The sequence below is a fragment of the Wyeomyia smithii genome, chromosome 1 (assembly GCF_029784165.1).
Source record: "Wyeomyia smithii strain HCP4-BCI-WySm-NY-G18 chromosome 1, ASM2978416v1, whole genome shotgun sequence".
Taxonomy (NCBI): domain Eukaryota; kingdom Metazoa; phylum Arthropoda; class Insecta; order Diptera; family Culicidae; genus Wyeomyia; species Wyeomyia smithii.
The window spans coordinates 37,826,745-37,844,206 of NC_073694.1; the positions used below are offsets into that span (position 1 = coordinate 37,826,745).

Sequence of the window (17,462 nt, forward strand, 5' to 3'; positions counted from 1 at the left end):
GTCACTTACGGTGAAATCAGAGTGAAGTGAACAAAACCTTATTACGGGACTCACGTAAGTGAGAAAAACGTCGCAAAGTGACATCTGCCGTGAAATCAGGGTTATTATGAGTGTCATATAGTGAAGTGAAAACTGAAAAAACGACGTTTCGCGTGGAATTATTTCACGACCATGAAATGATTCCACGAAGATGAAATAAGTCTTGAAAATTGATTGATTTGTGATCTAATGATAGGTATTGGATTATTTTCCAGTAACGAAACGAATCAGATTTTGATCCGTGCCTTAAAGCGGTCAAAGTTTCAACTTTTTGCCCGATGAAAAAAATGCACACTAGTTCATGAAATTTTCGATACCGAAAAAACATGTATTTTTTTATGCCAAATGTCTTAGAAATGCAGAAAACGTCAAGATCTGGTGTTACATAAAAAAAAAAACAGAAAAAAACGACTTTCTGGGACTTAGAAATTTTTGTCCTATTCTCAATATCACTTCACTGTTAATCTCACTTCACGGAGGTAATTTTTGTCACCACACTTTAAGTGGAATCGGGAATAGGTCTAAAAAATTGAAGTGAGCGTGAGAGTCAAATAGATTTCACCGTGAAGCGACTCTCGTAATAAGCACCACAAGCACGGATATAAATGAAAAGTGTATCATTTACTCCAATAGTGAAACTGCCAATAATATGAAGTGCGGATTACATAAAACACCAGGGCAATATCACAATAGATCTAAGCTCTGGTCGCAGTGATGAATCGAGATATAGGTACATAAATCTGCCTTTTTTAGGTGACGTGTGGTTTTTCGGGGAGCAGCAATAACTGAATTTGGTGTTTTAATCCTTTAATATCCCCCTGCTCTGCGGAACACCCCTATTTGTTGCAAAATAACGCATTTTTTGTTCGAAAGCTTTTTATTCTTTTCTCACGATTCATAGATGGAAGATGTCCAAAAAATACTGATAGATGATTTTTAAAGAAATTAACTAAGGAAATCCAGAAAAAAAAATTTTACCCGAAAGTATTGCCAGATGTTTTTTTTTAATTATAAAACCAAATTTACATTTTACGACAAATGCAGTCAATTTTATTTTAAATTTGATAATGTCATCGTCTTACTTGAAAAATTTCACGTGAAAAACAGTAATCACTCCGAGGTAATTTGGTTCAAAATAAACTGGACATTGATCTTTTTCACTTAATTCGAACATGTCCCAATCATGCCGGAACTGACATATATGGTAATAAATATGCCAGGATGGATGGTTACAACAATTCGCTTAGGGAACATCCAGAAATGACGTAGCATTCAAGGGGGGGTTTGCAGTTTTCTGACTAAATGTGACGAGTAAGAAGGTGGAGAGTCAAGTCAAGTTACGAAGCATATCTGAAACTAAGAAAAAAATTGGATTCTTTCTTATTGTTCTTTTTCATCACTGTTTTGTCTGTTTAGGGTCATTTTTATTACTTTCTTATCTTGTCTTTTTTATTTATGATGCATGGTATGTTTTTGTTGAAAAATTGTATAAAAATGGTTACGGGAGTGGGTAGGGGGGTTGTTATAAAGCTACGTAATTATCTAGAGGGTGGTCTAACTTTTGTGACGAATTGCTACGATGGGGAAGGAGTCTAGTCTAGTCTAGTCTAGTCTACACTATAATTCGTTGGGAGTGACAAAGTTAAGAAAGTACACTTATTTGTTGACCAATCTCCTGGGATGGAACATAGATATTTCCTCCTTATGTCCAGGTTTAGAAACCAAGGATATAGCGCCTTTACTCGCTTCAACTGTTACGGTTGAAACTTGAGTACTAACTCTAGTCCTAGCATTTTTGCTTATGGTTATAGCGCCATTACTCGCTCTCTGAAAGGAATATGAATTAGGAAATATATTTGAGAGCTATATATATTAAGAGTGTGTGTATATTACTTCTGGTGGGCAACCGGTAGTATACCGAAAGTTGAACCTGTGTCCGAATTGCTACGATGGGGAAGGAGGTGGTCAAAAACCCTGAAAAATATGGATGTTCCCTTACTTTGTTATTTATTGTTGCCTGTTTTTAATATTTTCGTAAGGCTTAAAAAAGACATTTTGGATTCCCTAAGAACCAGAAAAATAAATTTAAAATAATTTGTACTGTTCAGACATTTTCCAATAAATATTATTGAAAATATGACATAGAGAAAATCGGGGTAGAAAGGTCGTGTCCAAGTGGCATGGACACTTTGTATGGCACAACCCTATATTGGAAGGTAATTAGCATATTTTCCAGCTTTGATTGATCTAAATCTGCGTTAGAAAACAGGTTCTACATTTTTCAATAGTACAATAGTTAGCCTAATAAAATCACAAACTTTCCGCATTAGCTTAAGTTTTCGACTGGAATTGATGTATTATTGAAGGGAATTATATTTCGGCTTGCAGTCTAGTTAATTGCGTTAATTTCTATCTGCTCATCACCAACGTTTCGGTCCTACTATGGGACCATCATCAGGGCCCAAAATATATTTCACATTTTACGTACAAATTGATCTACATTAGGACAAAATTCCACTATACAACATTAAAAAACCACTCACTCGAAACAGTAGCCAACAAGTTAAAAAGTTTGTGTAAAAACATAAAAAAGGACGGATCGTAAAGGGTCCTGATGCAAATCAATTTGTACGTAAAATGTGAAATTTATTTTAGGCCCTTATGATGGTCCCATAGAAGGACCGAAACGTTGGAAATTTCCGCATTTAGGTGGACGCTTAGCTAATTTCCCAATCAATTACTACAAGAATAAAAAAAATCCGCTGGAAACAGACTGAGTTATTAGTAGTTAAAATTGGACAATTTTCGTGACGCTCTCGATATTTTCGATATTTCAATTTGCACCCCTATCCAGGAATGGTGCCGTAAGACGTAATTCTACGTCATAACTAAGAATTTAAATACCTCAAAAATTCAACTCAAACTCAACACAAAAACAAAAACTCATTAGTCAAGTTTAAAATAAAAAAAGACTTATTTATGGAAAATTTTGATAGTTGATAGTTGCTAATAGCTAAGATAACTAACTCGCAAAATTGTGTATTTTTTCGAACGTGTTTGATCATGAAAAATGAACCAATTCGCAATTTTCCCTAAATGTGACATTCGTTGAGCTTCAAATAACCCTTTAAATCATATAAAATATTCATATCATTTGTGACCTTCAACAGCATACTAAAGTTAAGATCTGGGCGATCTACAGACTTAACCAAAAATTGAAGGGGGATGTCCTCACAAATGACTCAACTTAATGGACATAGGTGCCATCTTGGAGTTAATCTTGAATTTAGTGAAATGACTCGAAAGAGTTACTACCTTTCTAAGGATTCATTCGATTCGTAATGAACATATTTTCGAAGTAAAAAAAAATAAATACTTGTGTCCTCCATTAAGAATTTGATATCTTAAATATCAGCTACCAAAAGCTAGAGTGATGCACTAACTTATCACTAAAATTCATGTACCTTCAAGGAGTCAATGCATTATCTGACATGTACAAATATGTCAATGGAATATTTAAGATATCAAATTATCCTGAAATCCTGATCTTAATTTTGTAGACTGAACGAGACATTTTACAATATCTACACTGAGTTGCGACATTATTGAAAGCATAATACAAAGTTTATAATTGAAATGACAACTTTAATTGGGTCCGAATAATCTTACTTAGAATCTTGCATCAGTCTCTTCCCCTGAAGATGTCACTGATCAGTGACGAAACGTCGATAATATATAATAAGTCGTTCTACTTTCTTGAAATTGCTCAGACGAAAATACATCCAGCGCATATTAATACAAAAATTTAGTGTCCTACATAACCATCCAACGTTTCGAAACTCAAAGATCTATGGACTCACCAAAAGATTGGTACGATGTGGGATTTACTCAGTTTCTAACGAAAGAAAAAACCAATATGACTGATTTCATGAAATTAACGCCTAAACAAATTCAGACCAGTTTCTCAAAACTCTTTAAAGAAAACCTATTAGATGGAATGATGGAAAGAATAGTGCGAACATTTTCCGAAAATACGCTGCTGATTTAATTCTGACGAATTCTATGATGCTGTTAAATTTTGTTCGTTTCATTGTTTTCTATAGACAACCTCTTTGATAGCAAATTCCAGTTACTAGATTTCCCTTTCGAAGCACTTTCTGTTACTAAAGAAGCTTTGCAAGGAGCTGTGAATTGGTAAACATCACATTCTGAAAGAGCTTTAGAATACTAAGAAAAATCGAAGGCAACCCAGCCTCACTTAACTTTGCAATAATATCTACTGCTCATAAAAAACAACGTGAAAACGTTCAACGGTTCAAAACAGTCACGAGCAGCGGCTAACTTTAAATCGAATTTGCAGCTCGTTTAACCCAGATTGTATCCAGATTGCAACTAATTAGTAAAACGAAGACAGCGTGACGGCGAGACGCGAAAGTTTAGCAGTTAAAAGAAAGAGACTTTTGACCCGGCAGCCCTCGGTGTCATCAATCAGAGTACGCTGACGGCAGTTTCAGTGTTCTCTGTTTAATAATTTGAAAGCGCTCGAGGGAGTTGAAGTTGAAATTTTCCTCCGGGGGCCGCTGCGTTTGAAAAATTTCCGCTGCCATTGTTGATTATCGACAATTATATAATGCAAGGTGTCAGTCACAGTGTTACGAGTTTCTGCTGGTTACAGAACCACCCAAAAACGGCAGTGCCAAAACAAACCCCGCGAGTGTGTTGCTGCAACGGACACGTATTATTATTAGTGATGAGGTACACTTTTTCAATCACGTATGCCGGCTAAAAATGGTTGAAAACAAAAACATATACATGCGCGCCGGAGCTGACCACATTTCTCAGAACAGTAAACGATGGGAAAAGCTACGCAGCAAGCAGTCGGCCAGCTCTACATCACGTTCGCGCCACCACCCCTCGGCTTATGGTCGTGCAATATCTCAAAGTCAAATACAAAACAAGCCTTTCCAAGCAGGGCAACCCAAAGCAAAGCTAGAGAAGAGCCTGCTCTGGGAATCTTACCGCGTACATACATATATTTGAGCTTCACTGCGTGCGTGCCACACTGGACGGGGTCGTAGATTTCGGTGCCCGGCATTCATTTTAGTTTTTTTTTTGCTCTGGTGAGCCAAACAGCGCCGCCTAAAGGCGCGAAGGAAATAAATTTAGTTTTCTACGCTGGCCTTCCCCTAGGGACGTTTAAAAGTCAAGCGGAATACGAAAACGGTGCTTACCGAGAGTGGATTTTTTGCCGTTCTTTAATACGAATCGTCAGCACTAAAACGATTATAGTAATGGTTTCGATTTCGAGTTGATCGAGCTTTAGTGTTCAGAAGCTGTTGGGTTGAGGCTGCCATCTGTTGGTCATATTATTCCAACAGACAAACGATACCTAGAATCCGCGAGCTGGTGCGAAACCAAGAATCGAGCAAAAAAAGACAGGAAAACATAAAATTTAATTTCCTTTTCTGAACATAACGAGAGGAGATGTACCTACATATTCCTGCCACCATAACAAGTGCATCCACCGATGTTGCCGTATAGCCAAATGAGGAATCCACGCTGCCGTTCGAATGCTGGTCAAGATGCAGCCCCGCAAAACGGTTACTTGTGTATAGCTGTACTTTGTGGTCGACCAGCGTCGCTAACCACACCCAGCACCACTCGTGGCGATGCATGGCACAAACCAGAACCCGCTAGCAGTGCTGGGAGCCACTACCTCGTCTTCTCCCGTTTTGGACGCAGCGCAAAACCAGCGGGTATTAATACAAACAGAGTAAAAACACGTTTCGCTTTGCGATTTTAAATAATGGATCCGTTTTCCTATTAGATGGATGTAGAACGGCAGAAATCACTTGCTAAGTTGTCACTCCCTCGTCCAGTCGAACCAGTTATACCTACTAGTGAACAAAAAAAGTGAAATAGCCATTCCCGTTATTAAAGCGTCTCCGGCGCTCTGGACATGCAGCAGCGTTTTTTTTTCCTGCGCTGCATTCACAACCTTTCCCGCGTTCAATGCGCTTCGGCACAACTTGGCCATTGCCTATTGTATTCACATTTCTACCGGACATAATCCCGGCACGAGAGCCGTCTAGTTACAGCCGTAGCCGCAGCAAGTATCACTGTTTACTTATGCCTCGACAGTGACCGCGGAATGCTTACACAAAAGCCACTGCGGTAGGCCCATACAAAGTCTGCGTGGTTCCCATCACGAGATCTTTCAACGGAACTAACTTTTCGGTGTATTACAGTGCAAGATAATCCGGATTTTTCACCGTGGCGGGGAAGTCCTTCGAAGCAAGATAAGCTCGTGGTTACGCTCTTAATGTAAATTTATACTTTAACTGGGTCAGCTGCCATGTGTTTAATGGGGATTCCAGCTAAATTTAGTAGAGCGAAACAAATCTTATCATCTTACACTAAACTCATCTTCTGCTCTATCATTTTGGATGGATTTTTTTCCGGGCAAACAGTGGGAAACACAGAAAGTTGACATTGGAAACTAATGAGCTCGTAATGGATACCTAACCTCACTTTCAACCCACATCGCACTGAGCACAATCTTTTCGTACGAATCCCGACACTGCGCTTTTCCTACGCGCGGTGATGGCGAGACAGAAAAGGGGGAAAACCCGGTAATCCTGTGTAAGACGACGCGTACAAGCGCTGTAAATGCGTTGTTTTCGGAGGGATTAACTTTGCTACCGTGTTGGGATAGTGATTCGTTAGCCTGGAACCAATCTGACAGGTTTGATGAGCGTGAGGAAAAGCTGCAACAATTACTGTCGTTTTTACCGGTAGGGGTAGTAGACAAACTTATTTTGGTTTTACTTTTACCCGTGAAGACAAGCAAGAAAATTTGGCTCGACGTTTCATACTTGTACTACAACTATTGGCCTTACATCAGAATGGAGTAACGAGAGTAAGGGATTCCCCATCGACAAAAACTTACCTAATATGAGTTCAATACATGGCATTGAGGCTCGAAATGCTTACCTGCAACAAAAAATAATACAGTTATAATACAATATAATTTTAGCGAACAACTATAACAAAAAATACTATTCGATGATACAAAAGTCGGCAACTAGAATGGAATACTTCTAATAAACGTTAATGGATAGATTGAGAATTTCGTGGGTGACAAGTTTAAGACAATTTAGACAAATATATCTTATTTCTTGTACCATGAATTTTCGTTCACTAAAATATTAGAAAATTCGCCTGGTTCAAGATGAATAGCTCTTTAACTCTTCAAATTGGATATTACTTATTCACAACTGGTTGAGCAAAAGAAAGAAAAACGTAAAGCCGCAAAGAGTGACTCCCGTTCTAAAAGAGGGGTGAATATCGATAGGGATTTTCCTGTTGGTCATCGAAAGTTGTACGATGATTGTCACGATAACACAGAATTCCACGAAAACTATTTCTTCGTAGTTCGAGAATACCGAAGAAGATATATTTCTTCACATACGCACAAAATTTATATTTACATTTTCCACAGCAATTTATAAAATATCCTTGAGTGATTCTTCGCCAAGTAAGACCATTATTAGGAAGGAAAATGAATGATAAAGATTGTTTGAATTGCTGGGTATCGTTTCAGTGAACGATTGCCTAGTAAATACGATTTGAAGAAAAGTTTCATTCTGAATTTGAAAACGCAATATTAGTATTTTCATTTTGACGAACTTCTAAGGTTTATTAGGTCACTACACTCAACACGCATAAAAAATCGTTCACCAAATTGATTTAATTTCAATTAGAAGGATTCCATTAAAAATTCCGCTATTAAACGTTCCATTCCACAACGTTATTCTTTATACTTTGTACTCTTCATCTTCCATTGTATAGGAACACTACGCTTTTTTTACTTGTTAATGTCACCATGAGGATGCAATTTTTGTTAAATACTAACGTAAGCAGCGAGTCAAACTAACAAATCGAATAGTCTGAGGCTAAGCGAAAATGCTTTAGTGAATGGGCAATTTCATAATGAATGTCCCAATTAGAATTTGTTTTCATTGTCATTTTTGATTTGGCTGAAGCTTAGCACGAATGTTCCCGTGGGCTTAAGATGTCATTTTGTGCTATTGCAGATTTTTTTAATTAATGAAGTGTTTTTTTAGCAAGAAAATTTAAAAAGAAATCAATTACCTCAAAAAGATTGTCGTTTTTTAAATAAATTTTTTCAAACAAAATGTTAGGTAAACATGTATAGTTTTCGAATCATGGAGAAATGAGCAAAGAATTAAAAAAAAATCTGATTAAAATAAAAAATAATAATACCGCAACACACACTGTTTTCACAGCTGCAAAAACGTAATCGTAATTTACACCTTCTAGTACAAAGCAAATTTTATTTTCTCATTTTTGGATAGAAAAATCCACTTTGTTCGGCAAAGCTGTAGCATCTTTTATAATAAACAACTTCGGCGAAGACATACTTACTATCTGCCTATTCAAATTGACTTTTGTCTTCTTTTTAAATAACTTATTAAAGTGGATTTCTACAATTTTTCAATGTTCTACAATGTTGTTTGCCATAACAAAACACACAATTCTACTGAAGAAATACTAGAATAACTTTGCTAAAGACACTGCGGTTCTGAAATCATTTTTTTGAACCAAAATAATTCTGATAACATTTCTACAGCTTTGAAAACACTGTGCAATGAAAATAAAAATCAATCATCTTGAACAGCTTGTTTTTTCGAATCAAATTTTTTTAAGTTAGCTCAACATTCGCAGTTGTCTAATCATGATTAAATGAAAAACAGATAAAAATTTAAGAAAAAAGAAAAAAATAAAATCGCTTACTGTTTCAAAAACTCCAAAAACCTGATCTAAATTATGTTGACCCAAAAATTTAATTTGAGAGTCGTGGTGTCTTCAGCAAAGTTGTTTCACTAATTATTATCCGTTTTATAGAAGCTACATTTTTTGTGAAAAATTCACCTACAAGTGAGAAACGAATCTTACTTTTCTTGTTTTTTGGCATACAAAAATCCACTCTGATCGGTAGGGTTGTGGCATATTTTATAAGAAACTACTTTGTCGAAGACACTATACTTATATCTGCCTATTCGAATCGACTTCTGTAAAATTTTCTATAGAATGGTCCATGAAATCTTTTTTAATAAAACTTATTATAGTGAATTTCTACAATTTTTCTATGTTCTACAATGTTGTTTGCCGTAACAAAACACATAATTTACCGAAGAAAGCTTATTTTTATTTCTCATATTTCTTAAGTTATTTTAGATTTTTAATAAAATAATGCACTTATTTACTAACAGATATCCACACAGAAAGACAAATGCCCGTCTGAATCGAAAGATGTTGGACTTAAACTCCAATTGAGAAACGATTTTTTTGGTGGATATTTGCGAATTCTATGGATATTTGTTATACAAAAACCAAAAATTTATAAAATTCTTTACTAATAATTAATTTTTAGTTTTTCGGCTTTTGAAATTGTTAATGTTCTGTGAAAAGTTGTGAATTTTTATAAAAAGATAAAAAAAGAATAATCGCAGAGACGTTTCCATTTCCGTATTTCTTATGATTTGGATACATTCGAGTCGCAGTCACAATCACAAACAGAGGAAAATAGCCACCTTTCAAACAGTTTCGACTGAGTCCAATTTGAAGGAAACTTTGTATATATATTTTGCATGGCAGATTTTTTTGAGATTCGAGAAAACAATTAATCAAACACAAAATCCAAATTAATACTAACGCTCGAATTGAACAAACATGAGTTGAATGCTTGCTTTATTTTTTTGGTTTTGAGGCACATTCACCAATTTGAATGTCAAATTTGTAAATGATAAATTTTCGTAAGGAATTGAGCTGTAGATCACTTATTTCAAAAATCCTTTAGGAATAATTGTATTCCTACGGTTCTGTTGTTGTCAGAAAGTGGAATAAGTAATATTGATAAAACAATTCTATGATTCTATAGTTTATCATTATAAACTACATTCGAAACGTTATTCTCTACTATTTGTACTTCTCGTCTCCTATTTCATTGGAACGCTGCGCTTTTTCCAATGGCCTTTATCATCACGATTATGCAATCTTGGTTGAATAAGGACCTCCAAAGCGAGTCAAACTAACAAATCTCAGGCTCAGCAAATATACCAATGAAGAAGTAGTATGACAATTACCGATCAAAAGTTAAAGGTTAGCCTTCATTTCAAACCGTAGATTAGGCTTTTTATTTTTTGTTGTCGAATAAAGTAAGTAAACCTATTACAACATTTCCGACCTTTGTACTAAAAGGTGGCGCTTTAAATCTCATGTTTCCGTAATTACAAGTTTCACCGCGAACTGCGCTATTACATGACGAATTCATCAGCGCTAAAAGCTTTTCCAACTGACTATTTTATTAGCGCAGTGAATAGTGGAAACCATCAAGATTTAGTGTTCCGAACCAAACAACGCACAATGCTTGATTGCGCAATGAGCGTCAAAACCTCACACGTCTAATGATGAAGATGTTAGTTATGAGTGAAGTTTTGCAGCCCCTCCACTTGAAGGCACACCAGCTTCGAGGGACAAATATCTTAAAATAAAGTTGATTGGGAGAAGAGAAACCATGGGAAATTATTATAACAAAAGCCGTCACTCGCGGTCCACCAGGTGTGCTTGTAACTTCAGAAATGAACCATTAACACGATTTCATTAGCGTGATTCATCATGGTTTACCGGCATTGTTGAAGAGTTTCGTGCCCCTCCAAAGTCCTTGGCAGCCCACAATACAATGTCAGCTAATTTGTCAAACTTTGACAAAGTTCAAGATTCAGAGAAAGAGATATTAATCCAAATTGATTCAGTTCTTTGAGTATACCGAAGTTCGTGTGACGTTAATTGAAAACTAACCTGAGATTGAAAAATACTCTTACTTTTTCGTTCGCTTGTGGCCACAACTCTAGAGCACTCTTCGATCGAGCAAAAAAGTTTCATCATGGTGTTCAGGCCACCGTCCGTTACGCCTTTAGTGAAATGAAGAGAAAAAAAAACAATAAAAATAAAATACAGCACAAAACAATAACCACCATTAGCTTCAACCGGCCTCAATTCCTTTCTCGTGTCGGCGGCGGCGGTGCCGTGCCACAAGCAAAGCCCTCACCTGTGGCAAGTTGGACTTTTCAGTGGTCCCAGATCTTAATGAGAAAGCAATAAAAAAGTTACGTGTACTTTTTCACCAGCCTGGTGTGCGGCTGTGTCTAAAGCAATAATCGCATTTCTTTCCCCCTAACCCGCGCTCTCGCTGCTGGAGCTGTTCGTGATCCGGCAATCCGGCTCGGCACAGGAATTGTTTTGGAAGCGCTACAAAGTTGATTAATTTACCGGGTCACTGCTGCTACCTGTACGCCTCCACGACGCCACCTGTCCTCTTAAAGCCACTGTACACAGGTAATGTGCTGCCGGGCGCTTCGTCACGAAAAACACGTTCCGCTCGATTCGAAACCGTGCGAAAGGCGATCATCGGGCTCCTCTATGAATCATTCAAATGAGGTGGAAAACTGGCGATTAACCTTTTCTCGGATTTCAGTTCGCGAATTGGGTGGGTACGCGGTTTGCTAGCGGCTCTACTATAGAAAAATCGCCGTGGCTCAAATTGATTTACCGCGCCGAGGAAACGGATGCTTTTTACCTGACTAAGAAAGTCTATTATTCCGCCGTGAAAAGCCGCAGGCTTTCCAAAACTTGTCACGGGTTTATGGCCAGATGTTGGTTAAATTGCATTTCTGGTTCGAGTTTTGATTTACAAGCTTGGACCGATTAACGAAAAAATATCGGATTAATTAATTCTCAGAAGAAAGACACCCATTCACTGCTAGATGATTCAAGGTTAGTTTCTCGATTTAATTTCGTTTTTCTTTTTTCTCCCGCAGGATGTTACATGTCGTTTGATTGCAGTACGGAAAAGTGGCGTTTGTCGACAGCAGAGAGAACGACGGTAAGAGTATTTTCCTTTTAACATTCACACGCACGAAACTTAGTCTTACCATCTTAACAAATAATAAAAAAAAACTGGTGTGATCTGAAGCGAGCAACCGTGGTGGTCTCTGCGCAAATTTCGGTAAAGTCAACAAAAGACGGATCAATTCATTCGGTAAAAGAAATAAATTAAAAAATCAGCGCTTCGAAGTAAATATAAACCAAATCAGGAAATCAATTGTTGAGAAAGAGGCTCATGTGCAAATAATTTTTATCCATAACAATTGAGACACATACAATAACAAACAAAATATTCCAACGGAATCGATTGTTTGTTGTTCTTGATTATGTCGCGTTTCAAGTGAAACCGGCATCCCAGACTTCCTCTGCGAAAGCATCCGGCGACGAAATGAGAGCTTCTATCGAGCAACTTCTTGATTTCCGCCCTAGAAGGGAAATGTATGTAGCAACCTGTTTAGCATTTCCCCCCCTAGTAGAAACCTGCCATAGTAATTATAGGATTCTATTTCACAGCGTCATGCAGCTGCAATATTTAAAGCAGATATGCGCCAGAAAGTTTACGGATTCCATATTGAATCAGATTAAATGCTCGAATGACAGGTCTAAAACACAGGAATATTATATATTAATTATATTAAAAATTATGTATTATTATATTAATATAAAAAAAGGAATATTTTTCTCTTAAAAGTTTTGAAATGGAATCATGCTCGCAAATTAGCTCCTACTTTTTTAAAGAAAAGTACCAAAGTATTAGAGTAAAGAAAACTAAAAACTGCGATAGTTTTATTTAAATTTAATAACGTGTGGTTTGCTTTTCATTCTTCAAATTATAATGCATGTTTTGACTGTTAATAAATTGTAAATATATTATCAACCTAAACCGGCAACAAGCTAAACAATTTTTAATATGCCTTTCAAAATGGTTCCACTTAACATAATTAATGAAAAATGTGCGCCCGCCAATATGATTTAATTCTAAAACGATCGAAACAAAAATAATGTTTAAACGTTCTGAGTGGTTGCCCACGTACCGTACACTTTCTGCCGGTCGCGAAATTGTGAATCAATAGCACCCATGTTTACCCAAAATGGGGGGGCTTTTTTTTCGTGATAAACGATGGACGCATGCCGTTAATGTTTATTAAATGTCCAGTGGGTCGAAAATGATAAGCACACAACAAAGCGGAATGATATCAACGTGTGTAAAGGGTCATTTCAACATTTAAATGCCATACAGTTGTTCAATTTCCCCGAATGGGCGCAATAACGAACGACACAAGGCCGGCTCTCTGAAGGCTGTGTTTGTAGTGCGCTTTACGGAGGCGTCTCTCTTCTTTTCATACATGTGCGAATAGTAGGAAACTAAAATCCGTTGATATCGCAACGACTGAGTGCACACGAAAGGATTGTAATCACGCCAGAGTTGTTCGGTTGAATGGTAATGGGTTCTTTCTCTATTCGATTTAAATGCGCTTGAATTTTCAGTACGTTTATGATATTAATAATAATAAGTAAATTTATAATTTTGATAGAATCTGACTTTGATAGAAATATCGTATTTCGTTTTCAAATTAGCTGTATACATTCCTAAGACATTTGATTTCGAAACAAAACTAGACTTTTTCATCGGTCGTAAAAGTGAAATTTTAACCGCTTACAATCCGATTCATGCATTTCTGAGACACTTGGTATAAAAAATTTTGATAATTTAAACGCTTTTTTACGGTGGCCAACAGAGTGAAACTTTGACCGCTTTGAGGCACGACTTTTGGATGTCCGATTACAAAAGCTGACTCAATCTCCGAAAGTTTTAGAAGAGACTAGTAATCTCTCGACGACCCACCGGAATCCAGTCTGTTATTATATTGATTTGATTAAACAAATTCTACTTAACTTTAACCTACTGAAACCCCGTAGAAAAACAATTCTCTTTTCCGATTTTTCTCCTTATCTTCTTCTAGTTCTTCAATTCTTGGCGATGTCCCTGTCGCTTATAGATATCAAGAGAAAAAAACGACAGTGATAAGCTACTCTTTCTTTGTTGCTTACTACTTTCACTGCCCGCTGTCGTTGTTCACTCCATGGGAAATAAGGTGTCTAGTATCAACACTTTATTTCGGTTAAGGAATGTCGGGAAAGAGGCTGCAGTACGATTGAGCTGAAATTTGGCAATTCTCGAGAATATGTGATTTTTGAGCTCTACCGTTAAACGAACTTCGAAAAGTCACTTCACATTCACAATGGTCCAGAAACCGAATTTAGGATGAAATTTGGGTCTAGAGCTCTATTTTTTTATTCCAATTTTTACACTGTCATTGAACGACTTCTAGCGCTTTTCAAGAGAAACAATTTACGATGCTGATATCGTGATTTTCTCAATTCTACTCAGTTATATTTTTTCTATTAAAAAATTTGCGTTTTTCATTCATTCGTCGTCCTTTTTGGGGCAAACATAAGAAATATCTATTTGTCTCAATTTTAAGGGCTCATTTGACTTCATATATAGAGAAATTTGAAAAAAATATATTATGTTTTCTATTTGGCTAAACTCAATTTAAAAACATGGCAGAAAATATAATAATTTTATATATTTTGCATGTAAAAGCACACAGATTTATTTGTTTGGTATTTTCTCTTAAAACTACAAATAATTACTTTCAATTTGATCCAAGAAAAAATCAAAAATCGATCTACTGGTTAAAAAGTTATGAATTATTGAAAATAAAATACATCGAATAGTGGCGTTTTTTGGTCACCCTATTTCGGAGATAATCGCCCTTACGACCCAACGAAAAAACACGGGTTCGATTATTTTCGACGAAGACTCAGCCCTACAATTTTGAGCATATTGGAAAAACTTTGAGTGACCAGTTCCGAAATAGGGTGACCATAAAAAACGTCTAGTCGATGTGTTTTATTTTCGAAAATTCATAACTTTTGAACCAGTTGGTCAATATTTAATCTTTTTGGATCAAGTTGAAAATAATTATTTCTAATGTTTTTTCAATCTAAATCGGTTATTTGCAGAGATAGTGTAAAGCCTTCTTCTACGAAGTTGCTCAAAGTTGCTATAATATTGTGGAACAACTTTTCTTCTAACTAAGATAAAAAAGTTAGATACTTGATTTCATTGAAAATTTGGGTCACCCTAATTATTGCGATTTTTTTTACAGCGCTTTATCATATGTAACAACTTTGTAGAAGAAAGTATTTCTCTAAAATAATGCAATGGAACTCTAGATCCAAGTTCCCCCCTAAATTCGGCTTCTGGGCCATTGTGCGTTGGCGCTTGACTGTTTATGTCATGCCGCATGCGACGAAAAACAAATGGAATGTTGTTCTCCAACTGACCGTTTACTGAACTACGGTTCTTTAAGCAACTCGTGAGTTTACAAAGTAAGCGATATCACTAATGATAACAGTAAAACACTTAATTTTTTACGTTGTTTTTTCTTATTCTTTCGCTACAATAATCCCCTGCATTCACATACCTACTACAATGCAATCCGTATTGAGAGTGAGTGATTGGAGCGCGCAGAACCACTGCTATCAATCTTTTTTGCTACATCATTGTAATTTATTAATGTCCTCAAAATTTCCAATAACTTTATCAAGAGGAAATCCTGGCTACGTAACTGTATGAAACTAAGAGAGCTTAACAGAAAAATATATACAATGGAATTTTTTTTCCAAAACAATTCATCATATATCTTCTTTTATATTCTATCTTCTTCTCTTCTTTGTTTATGTTATATCTTTTTATATTCTATTTTCCTCCTTTATATTTTCTTCTACTCCTATCTTTGATATTCCATCTTCTATCTTCTTCTATCTTCTTCTTCTACATTTTTCTATCTTCTTCTTCCATCTTCTTCTATCTTCTATCTTCTTCCATCTTCTTCTATCTTCTATCGTCTACTATCTTCTTTTATCTTTTTCTATTTTCTTCTATCTTCTTCTATCTTCTTCAATCTTCTATCTTCTTCAATCTTCTTCTATCTTCTACTATCTTCTTCTAACTTCTTCTAACTTCTTCTTACTTCTTTTAACTTCTTCTAACTTCTTCTATCTTCTTTTATCTTCTTCTATCTTCTTCTGTCTTCTTCTAACTTCTTCTTACTTCTTCTATCTTCTTCTATCTTCTTCTATCTTCTTCTATCTTCTTCTATCTTCTTCTATCTTCTTCTATCTTCTTCTATCTTCTTCTATCTTCTTCTATCTTCTTCTATCTTCTTCTATCTTCTTCTATCTTCTTCTATCTTCTTCTATCTTCTTCTATCTTCTTCTATCTTTTTCTATCTTCTTCTATCTTCTTCTATCTTCTTCTATCTTCTTCTATCTTCTTCTATTTTCTTCTATCTTCTTCTATCTTCTTCTATCTTCTTCTATCTTCTTCTATCTGCTTCTGTCTTCTTCTATCTTCTTCTATCTGCTTCTGTCTTCTTCTATCTTCTTCTATCTTCTTCTATCTTCTTCTATCTTCTTCTATCTTCTTCTATCTTCTTCTATCTTCTTCTATCTTCTTCTATCTTCTTCTATCTTCTTCTATCTCCTTCTATTTTCTTCTATCTCCTTCTATCTTCTTCTATCTTCTTCTATCTTCTTCTATCTTCTTCTATCTTCTTCTATCTTCTTCTATCTTCTTCTATCTTCTTCTATCTTCTTCTATCTTCTTTTATCTTCTTTTATCTTCTTATATCTTCTTCTATCTTCTATCTTCTATCTTCTATCTTCTATCTTCTATCTTCTTTCTTCTATCTTCTATCTTCTAACTTCTATCTTCTATCTTCTATCTTCTATCTTCTATCTCCTATCTTCTATCTTCTATCTTCTATCTTCTATCTTCTATCTTCTATCTTCTATCTTCTATCTTCTATCTTTTATCTTCTATCTTCTATCTTCTATCTTCTATCTTCTATCTTCTATCTTCTATCTTCTATCTTCTATCTTCTATCTTCTATCTTCTATCTTCTATCTTCTATCTTCTATCTTCTATCTTCTATCTTCTATCTTCTATCTTCTATCTTCTATCTTCTATCTTCTATCTTCTATCTTCTATCTTCTATCTTCTATCTTCTATCTTCTATCTTCTATCTTCTATCTTCTATCTTCTATCTTCTATCTTCTATCTTCTATCTTCTATCTTCTATCTTCTATCTTCTATCTTCTATCTTCTATCTTCTATCTTCTATCTTCTATCTTCTATCTTCTATCTTCTATCTTCTATCTTCTATCTTCTATCTTCTATCTTCTATCTTCTATCTTCTATCTTCTATCTTCTATCTTCTATCTTCTATCTTCTATCTTCTATCTTCTATCTTCTATCTTCTATCTTCTATCTTCTATCTTCTATCTTCTATCTTCTATCTTCTATCTTCTATCTTCTATCTTCTATCTTCTATCTTCTATCTTCTATCTTCTATCTTCTATCTTCTATCTTCTATCTTCTA

The 17,462-nt window shown here is 35.6% G+C and overlaps 1 protein-coding gene across 1 annotated transcript in view; it reads left to right on the forward strand.

Annotated features, from left to right (window-relative positions):
• Nucleotides 1-17,462, forward strand: part of LOC129716702 (uncharacterized) — a 125,971-nt gene that overhangs the window by 60,832 nt on the left and 47,677 nt on the right. Inside the window, exon 3 of the mRNA XM_055666536.1 lies at nt 11,943-12,007. The gene's annotated coding sequence lies outside the window, so the exon portion shown is untranslated. The remainder of the gene's footprint in view (nt 1-11,942; nt 12,008-17,462) is intronic.